The sequence below is a fragment of the Phyllobates terribilis genome, unplaced genomic scaffold, assembly GCF_046119375.1.
Source record: "Phyllobates terribilis strain yellow unplaced genomic scaffold, ASM4611937v1 Scaffold_2__4_contigs__length_985480577, whole genome shotgun sequence".
Classification (NCBI taxonomy): domain Eukaryota; kingdom Metazoa; phylum Chordata; class Amphibia; order Anura; family Dendrobatidae; genus Phyllobates; species Phyllobates terribilis.
Genome location: NW_027362762.1, coordinates 15,546,574 through 15,557,635, shown reverse-complemented (window position 1 = coordinate 15,557,635; position 11,062 = coordinate 15,546,574).

Below are 11,062 nucleotides of genomic sequence, written 5' to 3'. Positions count from 1 at the left end.
CGATTCTGCCAAAATGTGGTGGAAACTAAAGAAGGAAGAAGAACTTTTTAATTCCACGGGCCTGCATACTATAGAGACGGACTATACAGGGGACTCTCAGAGATAGGGGCCAGCCCTGGTTGGATCCAGTGACTTTTTGTGTGCCTACCAGTGCATTGACCACTGCAAACTTTGCCTTGCCGGAGTATTTGGAGTCAGGGCTAGGGCCAGTGTGAATGTCTAGCTACAGCTTTGAGAAGAACACCTCCCCCTAGACTTCCTAGGACCACCTGTTTTACAAAGATTTACACCCCCCTGCCTCTTCCTTTTTCATCGTCCCTTTTGGATGGAAGAGCCACAGAAAATGGAACTGTTGATCAGGTTTCTAGCACTTGCCTTTGTTCCCCTCCACCATGGCTGTTCCCTAACCCAAAGTTAACTATTGCTCTTTCACAACAGTTTTTTTTTTTACTTGTAAGAGGGTTGCTTCAAGAATCCTACTATTATGTTCTAGACTGCCAAGGACTATGGTATCCTTCATTGCTTGCTATGGCGTTAAGGCTTGTGAGTAAGTTGGGGTGAGTATTACTTGCTATATTGGTGCTCTACCCAAAGGGCTACAGAGTGGGAACATGTAAATTGCAATCTGTACTGCTGTACGTGCAGAAGTATCATCTGCTCCTGGTCAAGCCAAGCTGTTGACTCCTGTAAGACTCTAACCATCAAGCTGTTGCCTCTTGTAAGACTCTAACCATCAAGCTTTTTGCCTCTTTGGGAGTAAAAAAAATATTCTAGATCTGTCACCTGTAAAACTGCATTTTTCGAGTCGTCCCTGAGCAGGAAAATCACACTACCCTCAAGGCCTACTGTATTCTACAAATGTAAAGGGGCACCCCACCATCTGTTCCTCACCTTATGTATCATCCTTCTGTATTGTAACTTATTGCTCCCGTCTAAGACTTCTCTCGCGTTGCGCCTATGCTCAGGAATGCTCTCTTACATTCACACTATGAAGGTTTTTTTTCCCAACAAGCGTTGATGAAAAACTAATAGAAGACAACTCTGCTTCCAACTCAGACATTGAACAGGGGTTGATGACCTTTCCAATCGATATGTGGTCAGAGTTTATGGTGGGACGACTTCTTGTGTACTCTAAAAACTGACATAATCTCTTGGCAACGCTGTGATACTTCTGTTCCTAGTTTATACATGGTGAACCTGTCCGTACCTGAAGATGCCTTTATTTGGAGGTTCTCCAAGTCTTGATGGGACCTGGCAGGGTCATCGGTCTAAGTGCAGGACTGGAAACAACCATTGGAATTTGCATGGTCCGGACATTGGTTCAAACATCTTATTTGGTGCCAATCAAGCTTGTAAGTCAGAAATGTGTTCAAAGTGGTTGTCACCTTCCATCCACCGCTCCTCATGGCGGGTTCACAGCAGGGGGCGATATCGCATGGTATTTGTTTCTCCCACCATAGAGAGAGCATTAAATCAGTGTCCTGTCCTGAGAAATGATTGGAGAGATTCAGAACTGAAAAAGGGATTGGAGTGACCCTTTAAATAGACGGTAAAAAAATCCAAATGTCCGAGGCACCAGATGTTTTTCTCCAAAGATTCGCTTTTTTTTAATTACAGCAAGCAAAGGGTAAAAATTACATGCGACGTTTCAGCCACTAAAGGCCTTTATCAAACCCTAAATGATAAAAGGTGTGCATTAAGAGTCAGTAATAGGAGCTCTGTAAATACTGGCGGCACTGTCATAGTGCAGAAGGGGAGTCGTTCAGTGCTGTAAACGGGGTCCGATGCAAATCTAGCGACACCTCTGCTGACCCTTCTGATGTATACGTATTTCTGGATTCGCTCTTAGATGGTCTATTCCGGACACATGATAACATAAGTCACAGTTAACCCCACTGTGTCTGCTTCAAGGGTCTCATTACACCTGCCCCCCATCATGTACCTGCTGAGTTACCCACCCAGGGGAGCTCCCCCACTGACACTACCCCACCTTACTGCTCCGCAATACTCTGCAGCTCTGATCCAGATCTGGGCGTCCTTTTATCCTGCCTCTGGGATTCCCTGGTGACCTCCGTTAATTAGTGTTAATGAGTAGTGCAGACATAAATCCTTCCTATCAGTTATATAGTCCTCCACCTCTGGGCTTTCTGGCTCTTTTGGGACATAAAGTTCCAGGTTGTTAATAGTTGAAAAAAAAAATGGCCACAATTACTTCTCGCCCAACTTTCCTGCTGTGTCATTATTGTTTGGGTTATATTTTTACACCGTTCATTGATCAGTAAAAAAAAGACCCGGGAACATGATTCTCCAGGCCGGTACGATTACAGCATTACCAGACTTTTGTAGTTTTTTAAGTGTCTTAAACAAAATACTGAACTTTGTAAAACTTAGCATTAACCGTTGCTCTTCTGGAAGATGCCAGTCTACATTCTGTGATTAACTGCTTCCCTGCTGGAAGCTAACAGTTTCTTATTCTGCTACTGTTCCTGTCTGTATCCACACATCTGGCTCTGCTTCATCTGTGCTACCTGCTCAGCTTGTTTGTCTGCTTGTTCAGTGTTCTCTGCTCTCCTGGACCTCACTGATCCATATGTTGTCCATCAAAACCTGCTCTTTGCATCAAGGCTGAGCTGCCCAACCAGACCTTTGGCTTAGAAGAATCCCCCTTACCAGATGGGCCAGTAACGTCATCCATCCAAATCGTATTCTGGTACTATTCATAATTCACCTGAAGTTCCTCCAAGAGGATATATCATTGTATCTCCTGGTCTCCATCTGCAGGTGGCAAGTTGGGCCGAGACCTTGATGGACCTAATCACCATTTTGGCTGCTTTACTGGATTCACTTCAACCTGGCTGGTGATGGATTGCTCCTCCAAGTCAATCTATTTTCTTCCTTTTTCTGGGCTAAGCTTTAGTTTAACTTTAGTCGGCCCGATACTATCCTGAGAGTATTGGACAGATCAAGTACATCAACAGCATCATAGGGGAATATGTTGATATCTACAAGAATTCGAATTAGGATAATTGGTCCAGGCTTTTACTCTGGGCTAGTTTTTCCCACATCCATGACCTGTGTGCATCTTATAGCGTAACCACTGACTGCAGTCATAAGACTTCTCCCATGCTGCACTTGTATTCTGGAATGCACTTTCTCTTTTTTTTTTCTTCTAAAACTCACACTCCTTTTTTATATGATTTCATGGCTTCTAGAGTTATGTGCAAAATACTAGCAGTCTGACATCGCTAATGTGTTTAATTATTGTTTTTGACAGAAAGAATCATACAATATGGGAAAAAATTCCTGACTAGCTATAGGCGAGTAATGGGCAACCAACAGAATCAGCCGCCATGACAATGCACGCTGCTAATTGGGTGTAATTGACTCAATTAATAAAAGGGAGGTGTACTAATTAATAGCACAGCGGAGTTCATTAGTGAGGTCATTCATTCTGTGAAGAAACAGGTGTTGATTACGGCCCTTATGTAAAGAAGGAGGCAGCAAATGTACCTTCTGGTTTTAGCATTTGCTCAGTGAGTAAAATGGGTGGTTCCAGACGTTGTACCGAAGGAGAAAGAACTTTGATCAAGAAGTTGATTAGAGAAGGGAAAACATATAAAGAAGTGCAGAAAACTATTGGCTGCTCAGCTAAAAAGATTTCCAATGCTTTAAAATGGCAAACAAAATCCGAAACACATTGTAGGAAAAGAAATGTTACCATCATAGAATCACAAGAATGGCAAAGAAGCAGCCGGTGATCGGCTCCAGGGAGATCAGAGAAGATCTTCAGTGACCTGTGAATCCTGCAACCATCAGTAGACACCGACGTGAAGACAAACTACTGTATGTGCAAGAAACCCTCGTAAAGTAATACTGCTGAAAAAAAGACGTGTTGAAAAGCTTACAGTCTGACAAAGAACACCATGGCTGGCCTAAAGAACGTTCTATGGACAGATGAAAGTGAGATTGGTCTTATTGAGTGTAAAGGCCGCAGACAGTTCGTGAGACGACCCATAAACACTGGATTCAGTCCACTGGACACTATGATGACTGTAAAACATAGATGTACAAGCAGAATGGTTTGGGGATGTTTCTCATACTATGGAGGGGCCCATTTATGACAGACCAGGCTCCATGGACCAGTGTGAATATGTCTGTTATTCTCCTGGATTCGATCCCTTGAGTTTGTGTTCAGTGGTCGGCTTCTCTTGCTACCGAGCCACAGGAGACATACCTTTTCTCTGGGTGTTTGGATTCAGCTTTCTGGCTACAGTCTGCTTATCTAAACATAGGTGTTTTTTTATTTGCCTGCCTATCACCTTTTGGGTGCAGCTTTATATTCTGTCCCCCTGCTGACTTTTCCTGCAGGTGATAGATTCATTTGGATATTCTGACATTCTGTTGATGTTTGGAGCCAGTATGTGAGCTTTGAGCTAAGGATTTTCACCTTGTTGTTTCTTTGCTATACTTTGCACCTCTCTTCCGTTTATCATTTGGAAGTAGGCTGTATATTTGATAAGAGTAATTGCTTTATTGTTTGGTTTGGTATTTTGTTATTTACTTTACTTACTCTGGTATCTTTCCTTTGTTCATTACACTTCTCCTCTTGTAGTTATTCCACACTCTGCTCTGCCCTCCAGTTCTTTATGAGGAACGTGAAGCATTTTTGTCCAGAGTCGCCATCTCCTAGTCTATGGTTAGGTCTATCTCTGCACCCGCAGGCACCACTAGAGACTGCAGAGTCAGGATATCAATTCTGTACAGGGACCGGCAGGCTCAGTTGCGGGTTTTAGCAGGGCTGTGGAGTCCGTGTCCATATTGGTGGAGTCGGAGTCGGTATAAAATGGACCGACTCTGACTCCTAAGTTATATAATACATTGGGTGCAGCAGTACAATGCAGGATGTGCTGTAAATGTTTTCATAAGAATTCAGTAAAGTTATGAGATGTCCTATAAATGTCTGTTCTGTTCCTGATCTCGGCTTTTAGTGGAGATGTACATGCTCAGTAGTGACCGGGGCTGTGGAGTTGGAGTCAGGAGTCAGGGAAATTGAGAGTTGGAGTCGGAGGTTTGGCTTACTGACTCCACTGCCCTGGTTTTTAGTGTATAACCTATTTTCCCGAGTGAGTTGCCACACAGGCATAGCATTACTGGGAGCTGTTAGGAGCATTCAGGGTTAGCCACCATTGAGTGGGGGCGCCATTGCATCATCTTAGGGTGCCAACTTAGGTCTCCATCCCGTGTAATGTAAGAGAGGCCTCCGTCCCGTGTAATGTAGGAGAGGCCTCCGTCCCGTGTAATGTAGGAGAGGCCTCCGTCCCGTGTAATGTAGGAGAGGCCTCCGTCCCGTGTAATGTAGGAGAGGCCTCCGTCCCGTGTAATGTAGGAGAGGCCTCCGTCCCGTGTAATGTAGGAGAGGCCTCCGTCCCGTGTAATGTAGGAGAGGCCTCCGTCCCGTGTAATGTAGGAGAGGCCTCCGTCCCGTGTAATGTAGGAGAGGCCTCCGTCCCGTGTAATGTAGGAGAGGCCTCCGTCCCGTGTAATGTAGGAGAGGCCTCCGTCCCGTGTAATATAGGAGAGGCCTCCGTCCCGTGTAATATAGGAGAGGCCTCCGTCCCGTGTAATATAGGAGAGGCCTCCATCTTGTGTAATATAGGAGAGGCCTCCATCTTGTGTAATATAGGAGAGGCCTCCATCTTGTGTAATATAGGAGAGGCCTCCATCTTGTGTAATAATATCTAGTTGTCGACTTGATCTGACTGACACTTTTGAATATCCTTTTCAGGGTTGTCGGAGTGTCCTGAATCTGCCATTCCTTTTGTCATGCGCGTGCGAGTGTGTGATTTCTCTCACCTGCATCTGTATGCAATGTGTCATTAACGTCATTCTTAACACACTGTAATTCTCTATGTTACTTAAAGCTCAATTACAAAAGTAATAAAGCAATCTTATATACAGATGTAGATAGATATATAGATACATAGTCGTCCCGCAGATATATAATTTCACAACCCTCCTACATATTATAAACTTTCACCCTTTAGTGCCTTTCATGTGGAGCTTTTTGAGATAAATGACATGGGACCCTCCTTCCCCCCCATTTTGTGAAACCAGCAAAGGTAAAGCAGACAGTTGTGAGCTGATATTATCAGGCTGGGACGATCCCTGGTTATATCTGTCAGACTGTCAAAAACAAAAAAAAAAAACACCCAAAAATAGTATATTTTAAAACGCGCTCCCGACTCTTTACCTGATTCACCAATTTATTTGTTAAAAAAACCAAACAGGGAAGTCCAATGTAGTCCAGGGTTCTGTAGAGACGCTGGGTGCCGCGGAGCGCCGTGCGAGCTGGAGGTGGCTCCAGACCCAATCTCCATAGGCTTTGTACGCTGGATTCGGGGAATGTCATGGGAAGCGCTGGACTACGTCGGGGCTGCGTGCGTGAGAATTTAGCTTTCTAATAAATTGGTGACCGAGGGACGGTGTCATGTTTTTATTCATGTTTTTCAGGTTTCCATTTGTGGACTATATTGAATTCCCTGGACTACGTTGGATTCCCTGGTCTACGGCGAACCTGTATGTTTTTTTTTTTTAATAAATTGGTGAACCAGGAAAAAAAGTCAGGAAGTGTTTATTCAAATAAACTATTCTTTTGTGGGTGTTTTTTTCTTTTTATTATAGGGTTAGTAATGGGGGTATCTGACAGACACCTCTCCATTACTAACACTAGGGCTTGATGGCAGCTGTGTTTTTGGAAAATTCACAGCTGACATCAACACCAACTACCATTATCCCGACTATGTGATGTGCCACTTCTGGGGCAGCTGGGGGCTGATATTTTTAGGCTAGGAAGGGCCCAGTAACAGGGAACCTTTTCAGCCTGATCATATTAGCCTGCAGTTGTCTGCTTTACCTTGGCTGGTTACCAAAAATAGGGGGGACCCAGCATCATTTTTTTAAATTTATTAGGTTAAACAAGCATAAAAAGCTGAATAAACTTCACATGAAAGACACTAAAGGGGGCAAATTTATAATATTAGGGGGGGGGGAGGTGAAATGATATATCTGCAGGATATCTATATATCTATATTTCTAGCTATCTCTCTATTATGAGGGTTCTGGCTGTGAATTTAATGTACTTGGTTGATGAAATTTCGTGGCTCCTTTGAGACGTGTGTGTAAAAATCTGACGGCATACGCATGGTCCATGTTCATTTTTTTCCTCGCACCCATAGACTTTGCATTGGCGAGTCCCGTCCAAAATGTGCGGCCATACGCAGCATGCTATGACCCGATAACAGCTGAGGAAAAACTCACAGAACAGCACTGACTTATTGATTAACATTGGTGCGAGTGATTTTTTTTATCACGTTGCACTCTGAATATTTATACGTAGATGTGAGCAAACCCTAAAAATGTGGAACCCGAAACTGGATCCCATATTCTAGATGTGGCCTCACAAGTGATTTATAAAGTGGTAACAATATGTTGGGATCGCGGGATTTTATGTCTCCTTTTATACAACCTAAAATATTGTTGGCTTTTGTGGCTGCTGCCTGACATTGAGTGCTGCTGCTCAGTTACTTGTAACCAGAATCCCCCGTCCTTCTCCTGCTCTGTAGTCCTGAGTATTCTCCCATCTAATGTATATGCAGCAAAAGGATTACTCCGTCCTCGGTGCATTACTCTGCATTTATCAACATCCAACAAGAGCAGACTAACCTTCTTCATCTGAGGATTTTGTCCAATAATAGTAGACAAAACCTTTAGCAGTTGAAGGATTTCATCCAACAAGAGTAGGTCTAATCCTCTAATTTTATGCACCTGCAAGATTTCATTGCAAAAGAGAAGACATAACCTTCTCAATCTGAAGAATTTATCCACTAAAAGCAGATTTAACCTTTTGCATTTGCAGGATTTCATCCAAGAATAGATCTAATTTTTTTTTTGCATAATTTCATCCAACAAGAGTATATCTAACATTTTGAATTTGCATAATTTCATCCAACTAGAGTAGATCTAACATTTTGCATTTGCATAATTTCATCCAACAAGAGTAGATCTAACATTTTGCATTTGCATAATTTCATCCAACTAGAGTAGATCTAACATTTTGCATTTGCATGATTTCATCCAACTAGAGTAGATCTAACATTTTGCATTTGCAGGATTTCATCCAACAAGAGTAGATCTAACATTTTGCATTTGCAGGATTTCATCCAACTAGAGTAGATCTAACATTTTGCATTTGCAGGATTTCATCCAACAAGAGTAGATCTAACATTTTGCATTTGCAGGATTTCATCCAACAAGAGTAGATCTAACATTTTGCATTTGCAGGATTTCATCCAACAAGAGTAGATCTAATCCTCTGCACCTGCAGTAATTCCTCTAACAAGAGTAGACCTAATCTTATACTTCTGAAGTTCGATCTGGACTCCTCTGCTCCCTGTATAATGTCATTTTAAACACCCCTGATATGTGATGCTGGAGAAGGATGTTATCAATACCATGGACGGCAAGAAGAACAAACAAATGAATCTTTGAACAAATCAAGCCAGACATCAAGCAAGGATCGCCAAGCATGGACCCTCTGTAAGAGTAATCATTACATAGTGCCCACATTAAAAAAATTACTGCAGGATCAGGGCATAGAAAAGAACAGATTACGTAGAGATTTGATTGTGAGCTCCTGTGGTCAGGGATGAAGGGAGTGATACAATGTGTGTGAGCCTTCTTGCAGCTGGGTGTAATGCACAGCGGCAGCCACTAGAGGTCACTGCTGACATATTAATCCCATGGATCAGTCACCAGAGGGTTCTGGGATCCTTCCTTGCAGAGACTCTCATTAGTCTTGTGTACATCGCTGTAGATTATGTTGGTGCCATATAAACAGCTGGAAATAAATCCTAATAAATGCATTGATCAGAGTCGACTATACATTGTATGGCAGATTCAATATGATTTCATATATTACACACAGGACGCCATATTTATGTGACCCCCCCTCCCCCTAGTATTTATATCTAGCACACACAGCTGAGGGTTCGTTACAATGTTCCAGGGCAGGTAAAACCCTGTGAGCTAAACAGAAATCTCCCTCTTCTGTGGTGACTCCAGGCTGATCACTCTTACCTACACTGATACATTGTAACAAAGCCACCAGCATTGAAAGGTCAGAATGGGTTTAAAGCTTTTTGATTGACTGTCCGCAGCATAGAGATCATGAAAAGTCGCAAAATTATTGCACAAAAATGTAGCGGCTTTTGTCGTTTTTATGCAACTTTGGATCAGCTCTGCCGAAATGGGTGGATGCCGTCTCCTTCCCATACCTGACCTATATACAGTGTGAAGACGCGGGGGGCTGCAGGATTCTCATCAGTTACAGCAGATCCCTCAGCTTACACTATAATCACCCATCTCTCCTCCGACACCTGGAGATGTGGATTATATGCGGAGAAGACTGGAAGATTGTGAGTACATGATCTCATAACTGTGCTAAGCTGGCACAGTATATATACTACATCCTCAGCCAATCAGATCATCTATCCTACAAGCTCCTCCTCTCACACAATACAGACTCACAGACACAGAATGAGAAGCTGCAGCTGCATCCCCCTCCTCCGCTCACACAGCAGACTATCTCATAAAGAGCGAGAGAAGCTGCAGCTGCATCCCCCTCCTCTGCTCACACAGCAGACTATCTCATAAAGAGCGAGAGAAGCTGCAGCTGCATCCCCCTCCTCCGCTCACACAGCAGACTATCTCATAAAGAGCGAGAGAAGCTGCAGCTGCATCCCCCTCCTCCGCTCACACAGCAGACTATCTCATAAAGAGCGAGAGAAGCTGCAGCTGCATCCCCCTCCTCCACTCACACAGCAGACTATCTCATAAAGAGAGAAGCTGCAGCTGCATCCCCCTCCTCCACTCACACAGCAGACTATCTCATAAAGAGCGAGAGAAGCTGCAGCTGCATCCCCCTCCTCTGCTCACACAGCAGACTATCTCATAAAGAGAGAAGCTGCAGCTGCATCCCCCTCCTCCACTCCCACAATATGATGTCTCATAAAGAGAGAAGCTGCAGCTGCATCCCCCTCCTTCACTCCCACAATCTGATGTCTCATAAAGAGAGAAGCTGCAGCTGCATCCCCCACCTCCACTCACACAATCTGATGTCTCATAAAGAGAGAAGCTACAGCTGCATCCCCCTCCTCTGCTCACACAGCAGACTATCTCATAAAGAGAGAAGCTGCAGCTGCATCCCCCTCCTCCACTCACACAGCAGACTATCTCATAAAGAGCGAGAGAAGCTGCAGCTGCATCCCCCTCCTCTGCTCACACAGCAGACTATCTCATAGAGAGAAGCTGCAGCTGCATCCCCCTCCTCCACTCACACAGCAGACTATCTCATAAAGAGAGAAGCTGCAGCTGCATCCCCCTCCTCTGCTCACACAGCAGACTATCTCATAAAGAGAGAAGCTGCAGCTGCATCCCCCTCCTCCACTCACACAGCAGACTATCTCATAAAGAGCGAGAGAAGCTGCAGCTGCATCCCCCTCCTCTGCTCACACAGCAGACTATCTCATAAAGAGAGAAGCTGCAGCTGCATCCCCCTCCTCCACTCACACAGCAGACTATCTCATAAAGAGAGAAGCTGCAGCTGCATCCCCCTCCTCCACTCACACAGCAGACTATCTCATAAAGAGCGAGAGAAGCTGCAGCTGCATCCCCCTCCTCTGCTCACACAGCAGACTATCTCATAAAGAGAGAAGCTGCAGCTGCATCCCCCTCCTCCACTCACACAGCAGACTATCTCATAAAGAGCGAGAGAAGCTGCAGCTGCATCCCCCTCCTCTGCTCACACAGCAGACTATCTCATAAAGAGCGAGAGAAGCTGCAGCTGCATCCCCCTCCTCCACTCACACAGCAGACTATCTCATAAAGAGAGAAGCTGCAGCTGCATCCCCCTCCTCCACTCACACAGCAGACTATCTCATAAAGAGCGAGAGAAGCTGCAGCTGCATCCCCCTCCTCTGCTCACACAGCAGACTATCTCATAAAG